This window comes from Pongo abelii, chromosome 8 (assembly GCF_028885655.2).
Source record: "Pongo abelii isolate AG06213 chromosome 8, NHGRI_mPonAbe1-v2.0_pri, whole genome shotgun sequence".
Classification (NCBI taxonomy): Eukaryota; Metazoa; Chordata; class Mammalia; order Primates; family Hominidae; genus Pongo; species Pongo abelii.
In genome coordinates this window covers 61,882,856-61,903,514 of record NC_071993.2, presented here as the reverse complement: position 1 = coordinate 61,903,514, position 20,659 = coordinate 61,882,856, and the positions used below count along the sequence as shown (strand labels likewise).

At 38.8% G+C, this 20,659-nt stretch overlaps 1 protein-coding gene across 15 annotated transcripts in view; it reads left to right on the top strand.

Moving 5' to 3' along the window:
* The window catches only part of NRG3 (neuregulin 3), a 1,113,017-nt gene that overhangs the window by 476,906 nt on the left and 615,452 nt on the right, over positions 1-20,659 (top strand). The gene's annotated exons all lie outside the window — the stretch shown is intronic.

Here is a 20,659-nt window from a genome sequence, read left to right as displayed (position 1 = left end):
CTGTAGGTGTGTGTGTTCCAAATTTCCTCCAAGGACATCGGCCATATTAGATTAGAGCACATCCTCATGACCTTATTTTAACTTCATTACTTCTGTAAAGACCTTTCTCCAAATATGATCACATTCTGAGGAACTGGAGTTTACTTCATGTAGGGATTTTATTGTTTTGTAGATAAATTCAGTCCGTAACAATGAGTCTCATGTCCGTAAAAGAAAAATCCTTTGCTTTTGTGAGGTGCATGTACATCTCTAATTTTTGTAACACACATAAGCAGATATATACCTATAGTTTAAGTGAAATGATGTACATATTTAATAATTTTGGCCTTCTGTCTTCATATTTCTTACATATTTCAGTATAGACAGCCTCTTATTTAACATAGACTCACAACATAGCTAATCATGACAAAAGACTAGCCTAAGACAAAATTGGAACTCGAGTAGGTTAATAGATGCCTATAAATCTCCTACTAGTGTGTATGAATAAAGCACACATCACATGTACCTGCTATTCATCTCTCAAGCTTTGCTGTGAATAAAAGGCTCACATTTGTTCCTGCATCAGCCACTTCTAAAAATTCCAGTGTAGTTATTAATAAAGTGCCATTTTGTATAGCACTCTATTTAAGTAGTATGTTTCAGTCATTCTCCTATTCAACAAATGTTTACTGAGCACCTCCTATCACTAAGATACTGTTGAATAAATACATACAGAAATGAATTTAAAAATTAAATGGCACAGCGCTTTGTAATGTATTTGGAGTAAGAAAAATACTTCATCGTTAGGAAATTTTAAAAAGCAAAATACTTCAGTGACTGACATGCTACCAGGAGTATGTTTATGACATAGTAGTTACTGGAATTTGTTTCAAGTTAAATAAGATGCCATTTAATAGATCTGAGAAGCAATATAAAGGCTTGTGCATGACCCTGGCTTATTCAATAGTTTATTTTTGTGTGTCCCAAAAGATTAGACATCTAAATCTGAAAGAAATTAAAATTATATTTCCTAGATAAAAACATTGTAATCCCATAATAAACTGCATCAAATATTTTTCTGTGTTGTGAAAATAGACCATGCTCTGACACATTTCTGTCTTCTTTTCAAGGAATGATAAGAACACAGTTACCAAACTATTCGTGATAGAAATCCTGAAAGTACATGCAAAAAAAAAAAAAGACAATAATAATCCCAGAAAAGGGAGGAATTGAAAGTGGGGGACCTGTATGTTTCTTCATAATTTTCTTATTCCAATTCTTTAAGAAACACTTGTGGTACCAGTACTTAGAAATTATAAAGCAATTTAATTTTTAAAAAAACTTGACAGAAGGATTTTTAAAGAACAAGAAATAGAGAAAATAGATTTTCCTAAATTCAAAATATAATGTGTATATTTATATATATATGTGTGTGTGTGTGTGTGTGTGTGCATATATATATTTTATTTTTCTGAGAGGGAGCCTTGCTTTGTCACTCATGTTGGAGCACGGTGGTGTGATCTTGGCTCACTGCAGCCTCAATCTCCTGAGCTCAGGCCATTCTCCCTACACAGCCTTCTGAGTAGCTGGGACTACAGGTGCTCACCACCATGCCCAGATAATTTCTGTTTTTTTGTTTTTTGTTTTTTGTTTTGTAAAATGGGGCCTCACTAAGTTGCCCAGGCTGATCTCCAACTCCTGGCCTCAAGTGATCCTCCTGCCTCGGCTTCCTAAAATGTTGGGATTACAGGTGTGAGTTACTATGCCCAGCCTGAAAATATAAAGCCACAGATCATCCACAGGCTAATTAGTGAAAACAGATTGTGGTATATTGTGGGGCTTAGTATAGAACAAGGATTGATTCATAAACCAGAGGAAAATGAGAGACCGATTGTTCAATAAATGATTGACTATCAGATACATAGAATCAGAAGTGTATGCTGACCCCTCTTTCTATACCAAAAGTATACTAATGATTTCAAAAGTTAATGTAATAAACAAATAAAGCCTAAGGAAAATAATAAATAAAATTACATATTTATTTATGCCAGCAATTGTAAGGACCTTGTGAGCAAATAAAAGCAATGGAAGGCAAAAATTAACAACTCTGACACAGCATTTTTTTATCTGAATATCATAAATCAGAAACAAAATTAAAAGACAAACTATGAGGAAACCGAATAACAAATATGGCAAAGAATTAAAACCCTGAAGAAGTCATGTAGATCAAAGGGTAACATTAAAATAAAATCTCAATAGGGAAATAGACAAAGGGGAGGAACATAATCTATCTAAAGAGAAATACAGATAACCAGCAAACAAATATACTCAGCCTCACAGAGAAATGCAAATTAGGTATTTTTTTCCTATCCTTTATTTAAAGATTTTTAAAAGTGACTACTATACCCAGTTCGGTAAGGGGGCTGTGAAAACACGTGTCCACAAATACTACTTGAGGGAGTGTACTTTGTTAAGTGTTTTTTTGTAGGTAATATTTTAGTATGTTTTAAAAGCCTTATAGTGTTTTTTGTTTGTTTGGTTGGTTTTTTTTTTTTGAGATGGAGTCTCGCTCTGTCACCCAGGCTGGAGTGCAGTGGCGTGATCTAGGCTCACTGCAAACTCCGCTTCCCAGGTTCACGCCATTCTCCTGCCTCAGCCTCCCTGGTAGCTGGGACTACAGGCACCCGCCACCACACCTGGCTGATTTTTTGTAGTTTTTTAGTAGAGACGGGGTTTCACCGTGTTAGCCAGGATGATCTCGATCTCCTGACCTCGTGATCCACCCACCTCAGCCTCCCAAAGTGCTAGGATTACAGGCATCAGCCACCACACCTGGCCCATAGACATACTTGTGAGTATTTATTCGTAGGGATGCTCACCACATTTTTATCTGTAATAGCAAAAATTTTTAACAAGTATGAAATTATGAATTTAAATGTCTATATAAATTAGAATATATTTGTACATTGAATGAATTTTCACAGTGTTTTGAGGATATCCAATGGTCACTATGTCAGGTTAGGTATGAAAATGTAATATGAAATTGCAAACTTGAACATATAGTAGAATCCTAATTCTGAAAAAAAAAACTAAAAAGGTTGATAGTTTACAACTATTTGCTTCTTTCAACTTGGCAAATTTTCTAACATCTCTATATTACACATATATTTCATTTATGTAACACCTGGTTAAGACAGTTGACTCCTGCCTCTAGTCTTTCCATTAAGAAATATAGATAGTGTCCCTGTCTCTGCAAAATCAAGGTCATTATAATTCACTATTATTAAGCTTATAAGAGAACTTTCAATTAAGTGCTTCCAGATTAAGCACTACTAAGTCTATTTGAATGTGTCTGCTCCTTCTTTTATTAGTAATTCATTGATACTTTTTATAATAATTCTTTTTCATATTGAAATCATGTTTTGAAAACATTCAAAACATTGGATTTAATAAAAGGTAGATACACCCTATAGAAATGAAGCTGGATGAAGAAAGAAAATAAGTCACCAGAAACACTTAGAATCAAAATATTCTGAATAAAATCAGAATATTCTGTGATCTTTTCATTTTTATGCCATTTCTAGAAATTTTAAAAATGTTGGCAATGGTGCCATGTATAATATATTGCACTAGAGTGAAAAGAGGTAGCCATTGTGACTGAAAAGATTGCTACACATTTGAATGGACCAAATGTGTTTTAAGGCCAAATTCAAGTAAAAAGGATGTGTCTCTTCTGAATTGAAGCTCATTAAATGTTTCACCAGCCTTCCTGCAAAAATGAATTTTCAAAACTTTGGAAAGGATAGCATTTAAGCTGAATTTGACCTGTATTGACCATTTTGGAAATCAACCAAGCAATTCGCTTGAAGATACTTGAAGCACTTGAAATATGGAATTGCTGGAAAAAGAATAAGGCAGCCCAATAGCAACCATTGCCCAGGGTGATACTTTGGTAACAGGACTGATGGCTTGTGTAACAATCTGACATGCTGATAGGAGTTGGGGAGTGGGGGCAGCCATTGGGAAGGGCAAAGGGAACCCTAAGAGTAGTTTTTTCTCCCTATTATGACTGGCTGTCTCTGAGTAGGTTTTGAAATAAAAGCTTCCATTTTTAAGATAATTGATTGGTCATTGTGTAATGACATTTCTGCGATATAACAGGACCATCCCAGTTAGTGCTTTGCTCTGTCACTTTGGAGGTCCATTAGCTCTTCCATTCAGTGAGGGTCCTCTATATCAAATGGTTCTCCAGTGAGTGCTCTGAGAGCAGCAGCTAATGATTCCCTGTGGTTGAAGCAAGTCAGAATGAAAATGGAGTTTTGGCACACATCCCTGAATTCCATCGACAGGAGGGAATGAAGGTTAGAATACCTATAAATCCATGCCAGCCTCCAGAGTCGCGGCAGATTCCCTGCAGAATGGTGTTAATAACAAGGTGAAGAACCTTAGAAGAATTTGCAAGTTCATCAAAGAAATGTTCATGAGAATGTTTGCCATAGCCCAGACATAATTTAGGTAATTTGCAATAGCCATATTGATAACAGGTGGTCTACCGATTGCTTTTGACAAGAGGAAATGAAGAAAGTTATAATTATTCTTCTTCTCTGTGGACATAGCTTGTCATGATAGTCTTAGAAAGTCGGAAAGCAAGCAAACCAACAACACAATGAATGTAATTTTGTAATTCTATGACACTTAAGCAGTGGTTTACCTCTTCTAATTCGACCTTTTTGTATTAAAATTAGTTGGCAGTTAGTACATTGCTTTGGATATGGATATTTAAGTATCATGCAAAAAAACAAAAAAGCACATTCAACCAACACATCATTTTGTTATTAGCCAAATATTACTTTATTTTAATGTTTTCTTTCGTGATTGGAATTTAGTTATTAGCCAAAGATTACCGTATTTTAATGTTTTCTTCTGTGATTAGTGGCTCTATCTGAAGCAGGAAATGGCGTTTTTTAAGGAGGTCATTATGACTTGGGTTTGCTTTTGTATCCAAGAATTGACACAAATTTTTTTATTTAAAATACCTTCCCTGTGTGAGTTGGGGTAAGACATACAAGAGGCAAATGTGAGTGTTCAAAACTGAGAGACCTGAGTTCAAAGTTCTACTCAGCTTTCTACTAACTCTGATTTTTTGCAAGTCATTTAATCAGAACCTTCAATATTTAATTTTTTTAAGATAGTCTAATAGTTGCCCCAAAAGGTCAATGAAAGAATCGAAAGCAACATATAGACAACTATGACTGTGAAATAGATACTATGTATATATATGATAGCTCTTTCCTCGCTCCTTTATGCTCGTATTGAAGCCAAGGAAAAGCATATTTCAAGAATCCTGTGAGAGAAATTGTACCGGTATCATCTGCCTTATTTAATTAACAGGGGACTTCGGTTTAAAAGTGGGGAGGGGCATGTCAGAGAATTCCTGTCTACTGTATATTCTCAGGACTCAGAATTCCTATTGCTAATTTTAATACTTTCACAAATTAGCAATTTTCTATTATTTGTTACATTCTGCAAGCATTTCTTGATTTTTCCCACATTTCTTTTCTTAATGACTCTTCATAGGTTTAAAGGAAATATTATTTTTCCTTTCCTACTTAATCAATGTAACGGGCCATAATTGTGTCAATAACATGAAATTGATGTCGATTTTGCAATTTTGTGACACAATACAATAGCCTGTTGACTTTTTTATTTTTATTTTTTTTGCAGAAAAGAAAAATACACTTCCATGTGAAAATGTACACACTGAAAATTATAGATTTTACTTGTGGAAAATATATGATTCAAGAAAAATGATTTACTTTTTTGTTAATTCTTTCCCAAAATAGTTTTCTGAAAGTTTGGCTATCTGTATACTTCAGTGTTTAAAATATGTAGGCACTAATATTCTTAATGACATAAAATAAAAATAATCTGCTTTATGAAAGCCTACAGAAAATAATTAAAAAGGAACATTTTGAAATGCAGGATATGTTAGCAGCAAATATGGAACCCAAGATAAGCAAGGCGTGTTCGACTCTACCTAGACAGTGTCAGATCTCTGGTAGTTAGTACATTGCTTTGGATATGTAGCTTTTAGCTGCTCTCCTTTGTAAGTTTTAAGACCAGGCTTGTTTATGTATAACTATTCAGTGTCATACACACACAGAGACATGCACACACTCTTTTTGTTTGCTCCCATGATGATTTATTTACCAGCTGTAAAATAGGGATGATGATAACTGTCCTTCCTGGCAGTCATTGGACCATAATATATGTGAATGTCAATTGGAAGTTGTAAAATGCCGTATAAATGCAAGATATTGTAGCTGTGCAAAGCCTAAAATTACCTGACTGATTTTGGTCTGTCCCTTATCCCTTATAATGAGAGTGCTAGCAACTAAAACACCTTGAAAATTACTGGAGTGTTTTTATAGCCAATAGACTCCAGAATTTATATAGCACTTAGAATTTTATCAAACTTTCTTTGTACTAGTCTGATTATTTAAAGAAGATCTCACTATACAATGATGTCTTTAAAATATTTAATTTTTAAAAGATAAAAATATTTTTAAAAGATAAATATTTTTTAAAGATAAATAAGAATATTTGTATTTCCTTGCTGACTCTTTAAAAAGTGCTGTCTTTTTGTCTTCTGTTTTTCCTAATAATTCTTATTTGGTCTGGCTGGTTGGATTCAATGCTCCACTGCTACTAGCAGACAAATTATACATATTCTTGACCAGACGTGGTGGCTCACGCTTGTAATCCCAGAACTTAGGAGGCTGAGATGGGCATATCACATGACATCAGGAGTTCAAGACCATCCTGGCCAACATGGCAAAACCCAGTCTCTACTAAAAATACAAAATATTAGCTGAGTGTGGTGATGCACGCCTGTAATCTCAGCTACTTGGGAAGCTGAGGCACGAGAATCACTTGAACCTAGAAGGTGGAACTTTCAAGGTTGCAGTAAGCCGAGATCATGCTACTGCACTCTAGCCTGGGTGACAGAGTGAGACTCCATCTCTAAATAAATAAATAAGTAAATAAATAAATAAAACATATTCTCTGTGATTCAGTTTTCTTATCTGTTAAGTGGGAAAAACAATATTACTACTTCCCAGGATTATTTGAGGCTTGATATAGGTAAAGTTGAGATGCCTGATATTGAGTAAACACAGGGAATTTGGGGTAAGTGCAGTATAATATAGTAAGTTACAGGTATTGTTACTTCATCTGCACAGCTTTGTTGACAGGTCAATGTACTTGTGTCAGAACTTCTTGATAGGTACTCAGAGTCTCCCAGCACAGTGAGTCTTGTGCAGAGAGTTCAATTTAGATCCACTAATGGGAATAAAAGAAAACAGGCACAGATACATTATTTAAAAACAAAATAATACCAGATCGTGCACAAGAACACATTTTAGAATCAAGGATCATTGTAATTATTCAAGTATTAAACTTAAAAGGCAGGCAGAAATAGGAGGCCACCTTTTGTTAGGAGAATGCTCCCTTTTGACAGTTCCTGAAGAAAAAAGATGGGAAAAACACTCCTTACCACCTACTGTTTAGGCCATTCCTGCTGTCGACCCTTCAGATGTGTCCCCAACAGCTCCCTTTGGAACTGCCTCACCGGGCACCTGCTTCCTGCCTGAGGGGTTCACTATCTTGTGAGGGATGGGACAGTCTGGAAGCTTCTCCCATGCAGATAGAGCAGAGAGAGAATTATGCAATATTTTGTATCCCCGATAAAATTATATAGTTTAAGTGGATTGTGGATTATTTCACCAAATTTATTTTAAAAATTAAGAACATATCCATAAATAATTATTTTAGCCAGAGATGATCTATCGGTACAAATGTGAACAGTAACCTTGGTACCACAGGCCCCGCCGTGCAAGCTTCTTGGGTAAATATTTCAATAAAACCTTCTCAAAACAGGATAAAGATGGCTCAGCTGTTCTGTGGACTCTGCCGAGGCAGTGAGGGAATTCGCCGTGTCCTTCTGTGGCCTGCCCATCTCTGGGGCTACTGAAAGGATTCTTCCTCCAACCTAAGTTTCACAGCATCAGGCAGCACTTCTGGGTTCCTGAGCGTGCTATTTCTTTCCAATTCACTTTTGTCTGATCATCATTTAAAAACATAAAAGATGGCTTAAGGGCCAAATCACAATTTTTATGCATAAAACAAAATGTCAGTGTTTGTGTACCAGACTAGGGAGGCTGACACCAGGTTCTACATGCTTCGCCTCCCCACTAAACTCTCTCCTTTATTGTCCCAGTGGTTCAGGAATTCAAACTGCTTGAAAATAAGACATTTAAACTCTGGCTTTATGTACTCTACTTATTTTTAGAGGTAGGTTCTTGCTCTACTGCTCAGGATGGAGTGCAGTGGTACAGTCATGGCTCACTGCAGCCTTGACCTCCTGGGCTCAAGTGATCCACCTTCCCCAGCCTCCCAAGTCAATGGGACTACAAGTGCACACCATCATGCCTGGCTAATTTTTTAAAGTTTTTGTACTGGTGGGGTCTCAGTATGTGGCCCAGGCTGGTCACAAACTCCTGGCCTCAAGTGATCCTCCTGCCTTGGCTTCCGAAAGTGCTGGGATTATAGGTATGAGCCACTGTGCCTGGCTTAGCTCCCAAAACTTTTCAGGCATAATGGGAAATATTAACAACTTTCTCTGTAAAATAAGCATAATCCAAGGATGTTCCATGATGAGTATGACATATACTTGACCTAATTATAATTTGATTACACTCAAATTCATAGAAAAGCAAGACTATCATATACTATGTGGGTTTTTCTTAATGTAACTTTCACCAGAATGTACAACCTCTGTATTGTTATCCCCACTTTGCGGAAATCAGCTGAGAGTTTCCTGAGTCACTAAGTACTAGCAGGCTTTGGATGATAATGAAACGAGAGAGTTCCCTGACATATGACAGGGGTGTGGCTCACCTGTTTGGTCGCCCCACAGCTGAAACCCCTGAAGGAAGGGGGAGCATGCAGAAGGGCATGTTCTGTTTGGTCGCCCCACAGCTGAAACCCCTGAAGGAAGGGGGAGCATGCAGAAGGGCAGTGCAGAGGCCGAGGCAAGTGCTCTGGCTCCACAGCAGTGTCTAGAGGTGGATACCTGCAACCCTCCATGTTACAAAACTCTTTCAGTTTTGCCATCCACAGATGGCTTGAGTGTTAATCAGCTCAGTGGACCCTCTACTTTATCACAAGGTCAAGGGGCCAGTGTGACAGCCTTCTGTATCCCAAGCTCTTGCCTAGTGGCCCAGAAGAATTGGATCACATGTGGGCTGGAAGGATGAATGCAAGGTTTTGTTGAGTGGTGGAGGTGGCTGTCAGCGAGATGATGAGGAACTGAAAGTGGGGATGGAGTGGGAAGGTGATCTTCCCCTGGAGTGGGGCTGCCCAGCAGCCAGACTCCTCCAATCAACCCCCGCTGAACTCCCCTCAGCATCCAGACATCCCTCCTCTTCTCTTTCTCTGCCACGTCGTTCTGCCATTGCTGATCTGCTGGTCTGCTCTGGAGCTTGTGGTTCAGGGTTTATATGGGGGCAGGATAGGGGAATGGAAAGCCAAAAGGCAACTTTTTGGGCATGAAAACAGAAATGCCTATTCTCATTCAGGGATGCGGGTATCTAAGCTTAAAGGTGGGGCCTTTGCTAGGGAACCACCCTCTTCAACCCAGTATTTTCCCATTTCCTGTCCATATCAATAAGGTAGAAGAGAGGGCCCTAAAACCCATTCTTTTCACTGTACCCCAACTCTGTGTCAGTGCACGTTAACATCCAACTACTCTTTTATTTCGTTACCTATGTACCTACATATTACTTGAGAAAACTAAGAAATTGACAGAAGGGCCAAGCATTCCTTGTTTTATAGAAAAAAAGCCAAAGACAGTGTTTCCAAAGTTTATCTCAGAGTAAATCTCTAAAAATATGGTTTTTTTAAATGATCACAGTGATTCTGGTGGCTTTATGAATATCAGGAAAATATTTCTACTAGAGACAGCTTAAAATCCACCTTACAAACATACACACACACACACACACACATGTTCACACACATGCATATACACACAGTCTATTTACTAGGTATCTGGCATCATGCAAGACACTGAGGTTCAGTGACAAATGAGACCAAAAGTTCCTTCCTGTCAATAACTTGCTATAAGAGCACTGGGAAGCCAACAGAATCTAGTGTGGAAGGGACCACAATGGGCAGATCCTGGCCATACTTGGCAGTGAAGCTCATATTTGGAATTATAGGGAAATGCATTCTAGGCTGGTAAACTGAGGGAAAATATCTTCCTCAACTATATAAAATCCCTCATGCAAGTTTTATCAAATGAGAAATTAAGGATAAAGTGAAAGGAATAAAAAAGATGAGAGCATTACACCTGGTTTGGGGAATATGTTTTTAGAAATATACATGCCATATGTGAGGCTATAGAATGGTACTTTTTGTTCTATTTTATGTACACTCAGAAGTAAATGGCAATTTAATACATTCTTTTATCATTCTGCCAATGTTTATTAAGCATTTTCAATGTTCCGAGTCCACTGTAAAGTGGTAAGAATATAATGATGAATGTTCTCAGAAAAACTCATAAGAGAGGGGTTGAGATGGATATTTTCTAGTTCAATTCAATATGACAAGTTCTGTGATAGATATGAGCTATGCTCATATCTGTTTTGTGTTGCTGTAAAGGAATACCTGAGGCTGGGTAATTTATAAAGAAAAAAAGGTTTCTTTGGCTTATGATTCTGATGGTTGGGAGGTTCAGGATTGGGCATCTGCATTTGATGAAGGTCTCGGGGTGCTTCCACTCCTGGAGGAAGGTGAAGGGAAGCAGTATGTGCAGAGATCACACAAGGAAAGAGGGAACCAGTGGTGAGGTGCCAGGCTTTTTTCAACACACAGTTCTCTTGGGAACTAAAGAATGAGAGTGCACTCTCCTCTGAGGGAAGGCATCAATCTGTTAATGAGAGATCTGCTCTCATGACTCAAATACCTCCCAGTAGGCCCCTCCTCCCAACACCCCCACACTGGGGATCTAATTTCAACATGAGAGTGTGTAAGGACAAACAAACCATATCCAAATCATAGCACTCATATGTACATAGAGGATTCCAAAAATCAATGCTCATGAAGCCAGGGAGCACTTCAGAGAGGAGATAACACATTAATTTGCATTTGGAAAGATAAGAGCCTTTTCATTTCTCATTTGGAAGCCTAGTCTTGCTGGCCAACAAAGACTTGGAGAGTTGAGCTGCTATTGGAGAAGTTTCTCTTTAAATCCAAGAGGGAGGGAAATTTCAAAATTACTTTAGATGCAATTAGAAGTAATCAGCTTCATATCATAAATTTTTGATGCAATTGGTCCCTTCCTTTCTGGATTATTTTTTCTCTCATGTCCAGATGGTTCTCACAAACATATCAGAAGATGATGACATTTTTAATTCCTTTCACTCAAGCTCTGAATTTATCTGAATGGAAAGTATAGAGAAGACTGTGATTCTTCAAGCCTAACAAGTATATCACACTGATTAAATTATGAAATTAAGATTTTTTAAATTAAAAATTAATGTATAACTTTTATCTACATATGTGAGATATTTGCAAAGATAATTTTATTGTTCCAATCAAAAATTAATTGTATTAACATTTTATTATGCATGTGTTTATTTATTCTGAGAATCTTGCTCTGTTGCCCAGGCCAGAGTACAGTGGAACAATCTTGGCTCACTGCAACCTCCACCTCCCTGGGTCAAGCAATTCTCCTGCCTCAGCTTCCTGCGTAGCTGAGATTACAGGCATGCACCACCATGCTCAGCTAATTTTAGTATTTTTAGTAGAGACGGAGTTTCGCCACGTTAGTCAGGCTGGTCTCAAACTCCAGGCCTCAAGGGATCCACTCACCTTGGCCTCCCAAAGTGCTGGGATTACAGGCATGTGCCACCACACCTGGCCTGTATTAACATTTTAGATGTAGGAAATGATTTTTAAGTTCTAAAATTTTCCTAAAGAATTAAACATATCCACTTAAGGATGCGTTGACCACTGATCATTGTTGAATAATGAAACTTTAGGGATAATAATGAAACTTTACTGGAACATTCAAGTGAAAATGTTCTACATTTCCCTTTTTCTCTAACTGCTGCTGCGAGGCTCACATAGGGTGAAAGTAAGGTAACTGTAAAGGATGTACCTTGTTATGGGTCAGGCAGCAGGTTACCATATTGGCACATATAGCAACACATGCATACAGCAGAGATCAGAGAAAGAAAGTTTGTAAGAATTCCTAAAACAGGATAGCTTTCTAGTTTCTCAAATACTACTTTCTGATTTAAACAAATCCAAAATACAATTATAGCTAACGTCAGAGAAAGGAGTTATTAATTCAGCCGTAGACCATTAAACAAACAGACCCCAGGCTTAGGGCCAGACGGGATGCTTGGATATGTGGATGTGGAGAGACAAAGGCAATGCCAAGAGGCCAGTATGCTTAGAGCCTGGCCTCCCTGGAGTGCTCTGACAGCGGGTGGATCCCAATGACCCTGTGCTCCTGAAGGGCAGAAATTCAATTAGGAACTCTCAGCTTTCAGCTTTGAGGCTCAGGCTAGTGTATCAGTGGGGTAGCTCCACTGCTGGAGGAAAGACATTCTGCAGCAGTTATGAAATAGAGGCTAATAATAGGACAAGGGAGAGTGAAAAACATGAGGTTGGAAAGAATTGGCAGAAAGGATGAGCTGATAAAGCATCTACTTTAAATAAGGTCATAATTTTGCCACAGTTTGGGGTGTTCTCCTGTGCTAATTTATAGTCACAATCAAAATCACATGGAAGCCTTATTTTCTTTGACAAGGTTTTATTTTCAGTGCACTAGAAAGCTCTTTCCTTTCTGCCTGGGTTAGCATATGTGAAAGAAATAGTGATTATTTTAATGATATTAAATAGTAGCTTTGATCTCTTCCCCCTACAAGCTAACCAAAACATTATCTGGATGTATGAAATGATTCCTTTGTGAGCAAAACCTCTGTATCTATTATAATGTTTCTGTTCCTCTACCTGACTCTCCCACTAGGCTTTGAGTTCATCTGTGCTTCCGGAACCTACCACCTACTCAGGAAAGATAAACTGAATCAATGAAAAATACGCTAAATACCTACCACTCTCATTTTTTAGAGGACAAATTTAAGACGTTAAAGAGGAGACAGAAATGTTAATATCAATCTTCTATTTCAAACCTACTAAGCCCAAGGCAAAAGCTTACACCCTTTCTACACTGCTTCATAATTGCCTACCTTGTGTTCATGTTAAATATGCAAAGGAACGTTGTATCACATTTGATACATGACAAGAAGGGGACTCCCAGAGGGAAGGTCGCTTCCTCAAAGATGCCCACCAGTAGGTAGGAGGTCTGATCACCAGTCTCAGTTCTGCCTGACTCTAAAGCTCTCGATCCTCCAATCTTGTCAAATTTGCTTTATTATAAGAATCACCAAAGGCCATGGTTAAAAATATAGATTCTCAAGATCTTCCTCTGAAGATTCTAATGTAGGTATCCGCTGGGACCCAATAATCACGCATTCATCGTTGAGACCAACTTGGGAAACAGTGAATAAGACTAGTGTTTCTCGAACTCTAGTGAGTGTATGAATCCTGTGGGGATCAACTGCAGATTAAGGTACAGCGGTAGGTCTGGGGTGGGGCCTGGGATTCTGTGTGTCCAACAAGGTCGCAAGTGATGACTCTGCTGTGGGTCCACAGCTGTACTTGAAGCAGTGAGGAACTAAGCCTTGCTGCTCAGCTCACAATAGGACCCTTATTCCCACCCTAGAGGTCCTTTAGTAATTCTGCCACTACCATACACCCTCCAACTCTGTGCAGCCCAGCAATTATGCCAGAGCAAGCTTTCCTGCATACTCTTGTAAATATGTTTGTGAAGCTTATGGAAAAGTCTGTTTATCTGTATTAGTTACCCTGCTAGTTCACATACCTACCAAATAAGAATCTCTGGGTACCTGCAACACAACTTCATCCCATGCCCAACTCATCCACGATGGTTTTAAAAGCCAACTGTTTCCACAGGTTTCTATTATAACAGGGGGATTTTATAGATCACATTTGCTATTCACAGGTTTAGCCTGGACAACTGATATTTTTCCCAAACAGTAGAACTTTTAAGTTGGGGGAAAAATGTTCTCTGCAGCATTCAGATAAATGGATGAAGAAGCACTTCTTAGAGGTTGCCGATCATCACACCTCTGCAGGACTTAGGTTCATCTAGGATAACTCACCCGAGGCTTTAAAAAATTACTAATTTTTGGCCAGGTGCAGTGGCTCACGCCTGTAATCCCAGCACTTTGGGAGGCTGAGGCGGGCGGATCACGAGGTCAGGAGATAGAGACCACCCAGGCTAACACGGTGAAACCCCGTCTCTATTAAAAATACAAAAAGTTAGCCAGGCGTGGTGGTGGGTGCCTGTAGTCCCAGCTACCAGGGAGGTTGAGGCAGGAGAATGGCATGAACCTGGGAGGCGGAGCTTGCAGTGAGCTGAGATCACGCCACCACACTCCAGCCTGGGCGACAGAGTGAGACTCCGTCTCAAAAAAAAAAAAATTACTGATATTTTTTATAACTAGGAAAGCTGTAATGTGTAAACATGACAAAACACCAAAATGCTAAGTGAATTTTACAATGGAACATGGACTTTTCAAAGGGACAATTCTGATCAGTGAAATCTGTTCTAAACCTCGGCTTTTCTGATTCCTAGCAGGGTGACCCTTGGTAATATCTTAGCTCCAGTGGACCTTAATTTCTTCATTGTGAAATGGCGTGATTGAACATAATTCCTAGGTCTCCTCAAATTCTAAATTCGGGTGAAGAAACAGGGTGATCCTTCGCAATTTCATCTGTTTCAGTATATGCGTTTATGACATTTCTATCAAAGAAAAGTGGAGACATTTCAGAAAGAGCAAGTATTTCCTGAGAAAACATAGCTGTTCTATGTTTTGAAGCACAAAACATAAAATGCCAAATTAAGAAGGGTGTGACTGTCAGGGGAAAGACAGCACACAGAAAACCTGTGAGTCCTTCATGCCAGTGCCTCACAGACTGGCTATCTACTCACCTGTGCAGCTTTTAAAAATTCATTCTGTTTCAGTAGGTCTGGGGTGGGGATGAAATTCTGCATTTCTAACAAGGCTCTGGGTGCCAGGGGTGTCGCTGAACGTGAGTCTGGCCTTATCTAGCAAGGCTTTACACCAGAGCTCTTCCACTTTAGCTGCAGAGTTGAACTGCCCAGATTCAACATTCAGATAGCCCGGCCACATGCAGAGCAAACAAATTTGGATCTCTGTAAGTGAGACTAAGGCATTTGTTTTTTAAAGCTGCCTAAGTGATTTCCATGGGCAGCCCTGGTTGAGAATCCCTGCTCTACTCTTCTGCCACAGGCCTCCACTGGGGCTTCCCAGGTCCTTGAAACTTTGGGTTTCATTTATTTATGAACACATTTATCACAATGGTAGAATACAAAATAGGTATTTCACCCTCACTTTACCATAACCAGTAGAGTGAAACCGACTGTGCCAAGAGATCATGCTATTTATCTGGCGAGGTCTTTTACACACTCACAGAATTTTCCAGAGGTGGTCCTTATGAAGCAGACTGACTTTTTGTTCTGCTCCCCAAGCACCAACGCTACCACTAACACCGCTTGTGGCATATTTCCCCGTGGCTACGTGGGTCTCCATAATTGTCACCTTCAAGTTACCTGTTACCATGCTGGTCACCATACCCATGTTTAGTAAGGTTTTCCATGGCTGCATGTTTACAAGCTTTCTGATCATCTTTCCCTTTTCCTTCTCATCCTCACTCTTCATTCTCCCTCTTCCTTCTATGCATATTCATTGAGTACCTGCTCTCTGTCTAGCCTATGCTAGGTGCTTCATTGCAATCTGTACATGGATGAAGTACTTATCTCCTACTGCTTCTTTGGAATTGAATACTAAAAGTGAAATTACTTGGTCCAGGAACATGAATATGTTCATGACTCTTGACCCAAATCCCTCTTGCCTGCATTCGGTAAGCTTCTATTTGCTGATTGAATATGTGTAAGCTTGCCCCTCCTTATTATTTAATGCCTATGTCTTTGATTGATGTATATTTTTTATATTCTTTATTTGGCTGTAATGTGAATTTAAATTTTATTTTTTTCTTTAATAGTGAATGTTTTAAAGGCAATGAGAAACCAATAAAGCAATCGAATAACTTGCTCATTTTATGCATGTGTCATATATTTTCATCTTCAGAAGCTACCAGTTCATTCTCTGTATAGGCAGGGACAACAAGGATGCCTCGAAGTAAATATTCTTTGATTTCACCAGAGCCTCTTAGCTTTGCAAATATGAGACATACATGCATCATGGTCCTGCAGGATGAGGGTAAGTAATCTGAGAGATAGAGAGAGAGAGAGGTGTATGTGTGTGTCTGTGTGTGTGTGTGTGCACATGCGTGAGTTCATCAGCCTGCCCGACAAGGGATAACGTAACATAATATTCAAGTTCTGGGAGGGTAGAGACCAAGACTCTAAACCGTGTCCTTCCAAATTCAAAGCCAACAGGACTTGTTTGAGAAGAGCAGTGACCTTATTGAGATCAGTGTCAGGAAGGGACACCAAAAGCACAAAGGGGAGATGACCAGGAGACCAGGAAGGAGTTAGATGGTGACCCAGGCTTAAATCTAAACCTAGAGAATAGTCATGGTGTGTCTGTATGGTCACATGGTGAAAGTGAATCAGGCTTTCCTGGCTTCCCTGCTTCGGGCTTTTGAGCGTGTGTCGTATAATCCCGGGAGGCTGGGATTTCTGCAAATAACGTTTACGAATCAGGTTGGATTGGGATTTTTGGAGGATTACCACTTCTGTCACTGGTGCCACCTTGTGGCAAATGCTACAGTAACAACTTGCTGTAGTGTAGCTGATAGAATTTGACCGTCATTTCTTTTACTAGGCGTTTGGGCTAGGAAGTGAGAATAAATCTAATAATTTGGATAACCAGTGAAGGGGAAATCTTGAGCTTTCAGTCACTAAGGGTAGGTGGAGGTTTTAGAACTCTCTTAAATTATTTATACAGGATTGTTTCATTTGTTTTTTCTTACTTGTTCAGGGAGATCTGCATAGTTGTAGGGGAGAGAATGAATTGGAGGAGTTTCTACCTAAATGTTAAACCTCCTCCACACTCCCCAACATCAACCTGGAAAAGTTACAGAGGGAAAGCATTAAGACATGGAAAACATTCTGAGAAACTCCAGTGAAACATTTCAGTGGGAGACAGGAACTGTTGTGAACTTGGAGTACGTGTGATTTGAAGCCTAGAGCAGGAGGCAGCTCATGGGGCTCTGGAGCTCTGGCTCTAAGCCAGCAAAGACTGATTCACTTTCACCATGTGGCAATGCAGAAGCAGGTGGGTTGTTCTCCAAGTTGTAGATTTAAGCCTGGATCCCTGTAACATAGGGAAAGAGCTGATGGAATTTTCTTTCTTTCCTTCTTTCCTTCCTTCCTTCCCTCCCTCCCTTCCCTCCCTTCCTCCCTCCCTCCCTTCCCTCCCTTCCTCCCTTCCTCCCTTCCTCCCTTCTCTTCTACTCTCTCCTATTCTCTTTTTTCTTTTCTTTTCTTTTCTTTCTTTTTGACAGAGTTTTGCTCTGTTGCCCAGGCTGGAGTGCAGTGGTGCGATCTTGGCTCACTCCAACCTCCACCTCCTGGGTTCAAGCAATTCTCCTGTCTCAGCCTCCCAAGTAGCTGGGATTACAGGCATGTGCCACCACACCTGGCTAATTTTTGTATTTTTTGTAGAGACGGGGTTTCATCATATTGGTCAGGCTGGTCTCAAACTCCTGACCTCAGGTGATCCACCCACCTCGGCCTCCCAAAGTGCTGGGATTACAGGCGTGAGCCACCGCGCCTGGCCACTGATGGAATTTTCTCTTGCTTCTCTCCTTCTATGGCCTGGTGTGCTGTATCACTCACATAGGGAGGCTCAGGCTATAAGGATAAGGGCACTAGAAGATCTGAGTAGTATTCGTGGATGGAGAGCAGAGGGGACACAGGTGGGAGCTAATTAGGCGCAGGTAACCATTTCCCCATCCTTCCTTCTCCAAATCCTGATAAGTGATGGACTGCACCCAAAGGAGTGTTTCTTCCTCAGGATGTTCCCCCTGGGAGACTGAACATGAAGCCTGGACCTAAGGAATGGTTTGGTAGTGTTGAGAGGGGTTAACTGTGGCTTCCTAGCACCTGTGACCCTCAATTCAAGCTCATCCCATTTCCACTCTAACACCCTAGGAGGACTGCAAGTCTAAGGAAGTCTAGCCATGGCCCCTTTTACATTTTCATTGCCTGAAAAATTAGCCAACACTCGGGGGGAAATGAGCTTCACAGGCCCAAATAATGACAGAGGAGCAGCACTATTTCAAAAGAACCTGAATTAGAGAAAATCTTTAGACCAAGGAAAGGAAACAGAGACAATGATCTAAAGAAGCGAGAATTGAAAGAGAGAATACTAGATAGATTTGAAAAAAGATAATCCACAGTAAAATGGGTGCGATAATAACAATCCTTGCTTTACTGGACTATTATGAGGATTAAATGAATTGATATATGTGGTGCAAAGACTATAAAGTGTTTAGACATGGAGTATAATAAATGTTCACTCTTACAGAATTTTGTATTTTGACTCAAATATAGAATTTGAGGAAGAAGGACTCTGGTTTAATATACTGAGTGTGAATTTCTAATTGAACATTAGTATCTTTGTGTATATGTATATTACATTTGAAGCTCAATGTAAACTGGGCCAGAAGTATAAAACGAGTGATTTGGCATAAACTGTCTCTGACATTGTAGAAGAAGACTTCAGGTGGAATGGAAGCCTCAACAGTGATGTTTGTAGGACATAAGAAAAAGGTTTCCTGAAGAAAGGTAGGAAGATTCAACAAATGAACAATCCAAAAAAAAAAGAAGAAAAAAAGGAAAAACAAAAAAGCCACAAATTCAACTACTTTTATAATATTTTCAAATGCAATTTTATAATATTCAATATTAAATTGTGTGAAATAGGAGAGCAAAAGTTTTGTTGCCATTCCTCAATCCTCTTCACTAAGGTTTAACCACAGTTTGTTGGATATTTACCCTCAGTTCTTTTTTTATGTCTAAAAAAAGACATGTTTTACTCAGTGTACATGTAGAGCTTTTTACTTATGGCTTCAAAGATCTAACTCATTTCTTAAAATGACTATGTTGCGTTCTAAGGATGAAAATACACACTATTTCTAACCATTTTTCTATAGACAAGCAGATCAGATTTTTTTTTGCAATTAAATAGCGCTGTAGTAAAACTTTTAAAAATATATATTACTCTTGAGTTATTGGAACTTATTCACAAAAAAGATAATTAAGTTCCAGTTAACCAGTATGTATAGATTCTATAATCTGCCCAGAAACGTGCTAAGTACTGTATATAAAGCATCATTGTGAAAGATAAAGGCAGTGAGTATTTTAAGAAGAAGGAGTGATTAGCAATATCAAACGCAGCAATCCAGTAGAAATACCCATGGATTTAGCAAGAAGTCAATTGAGATAAAAATAAGAGCTATTTGAATTGTACTATGTAGTAAGATGGCAGATTTCAATTAGTTAAGGTGTCATTAGAGATGGGAAAGTATAGAAATGAGTACAGATTAACACTGAAACAAATTATCTTCATATACCTATTTGATGGGAAAAACATATTTTTGAGGGATTCTAATAGAAGTGTACATTGGTATAACAACTTTGGAAAACAGTTTGTTATTACCATCAGTCACATTGCACATGTACCTATACTATAACTAATCACTTCCTCTCCCAGAGAAATTCTTAATATTAACACTCCAGAAGACATGGACAAGAATTCCTAGAATAAACTTTTGTAATAACCCCTAATGGAAACAGCCAGATTTTCATTAATAGTAGAATGGCAGGCAGATTACATTCATACAATGGAATGCCATCCAGCAATGCTAATACCTACAGGTAACCACATGGATGAATCACAGAGGTATAATATTAAATGCAAAAAGCAAGATTTGTAAGAAGATGCAGTATGATTTCTGTTAGGCAAAGTTAAAAGGCAAGCAGACAAAATAGAATATTGTAAAATTATAAATAGCAGCAAGGGAACAGTCATCAAAAAAGGCAGGATAATAGTTGGTGTTTTGGGGGAAGGAAGAAGATTCCATCAATTAAAGATGCATAGAGGGCTCCTGAATCCAGCATGTTTCATTTTCTGACACAGTGGTTTTTGTATGTAATGGTGATGTTAATGATGATAATGATTAAAGATCTTCTTTGAGAATGGAATATGTTGTAATGGAAAACGACAACATTACAGAGATAACAATAACTAACATCTATTGATCCTTTTGTATTCTGGACACTATTCTAAATGCTTATTTAATCCTTATAAAAATCCTTCAAGATAAACATAGCTATTATACCCCATTTTATAGTAGAAGAAGCTGAGATACAAAGCAGTTAAGTAACTTGTCCAAGCGGCAGAGCAGGAAGGCAATCAGCCTCCAGAGCTTAGATTCTCAACAAAGGGTACAAGATTACCTCTGAAAGACT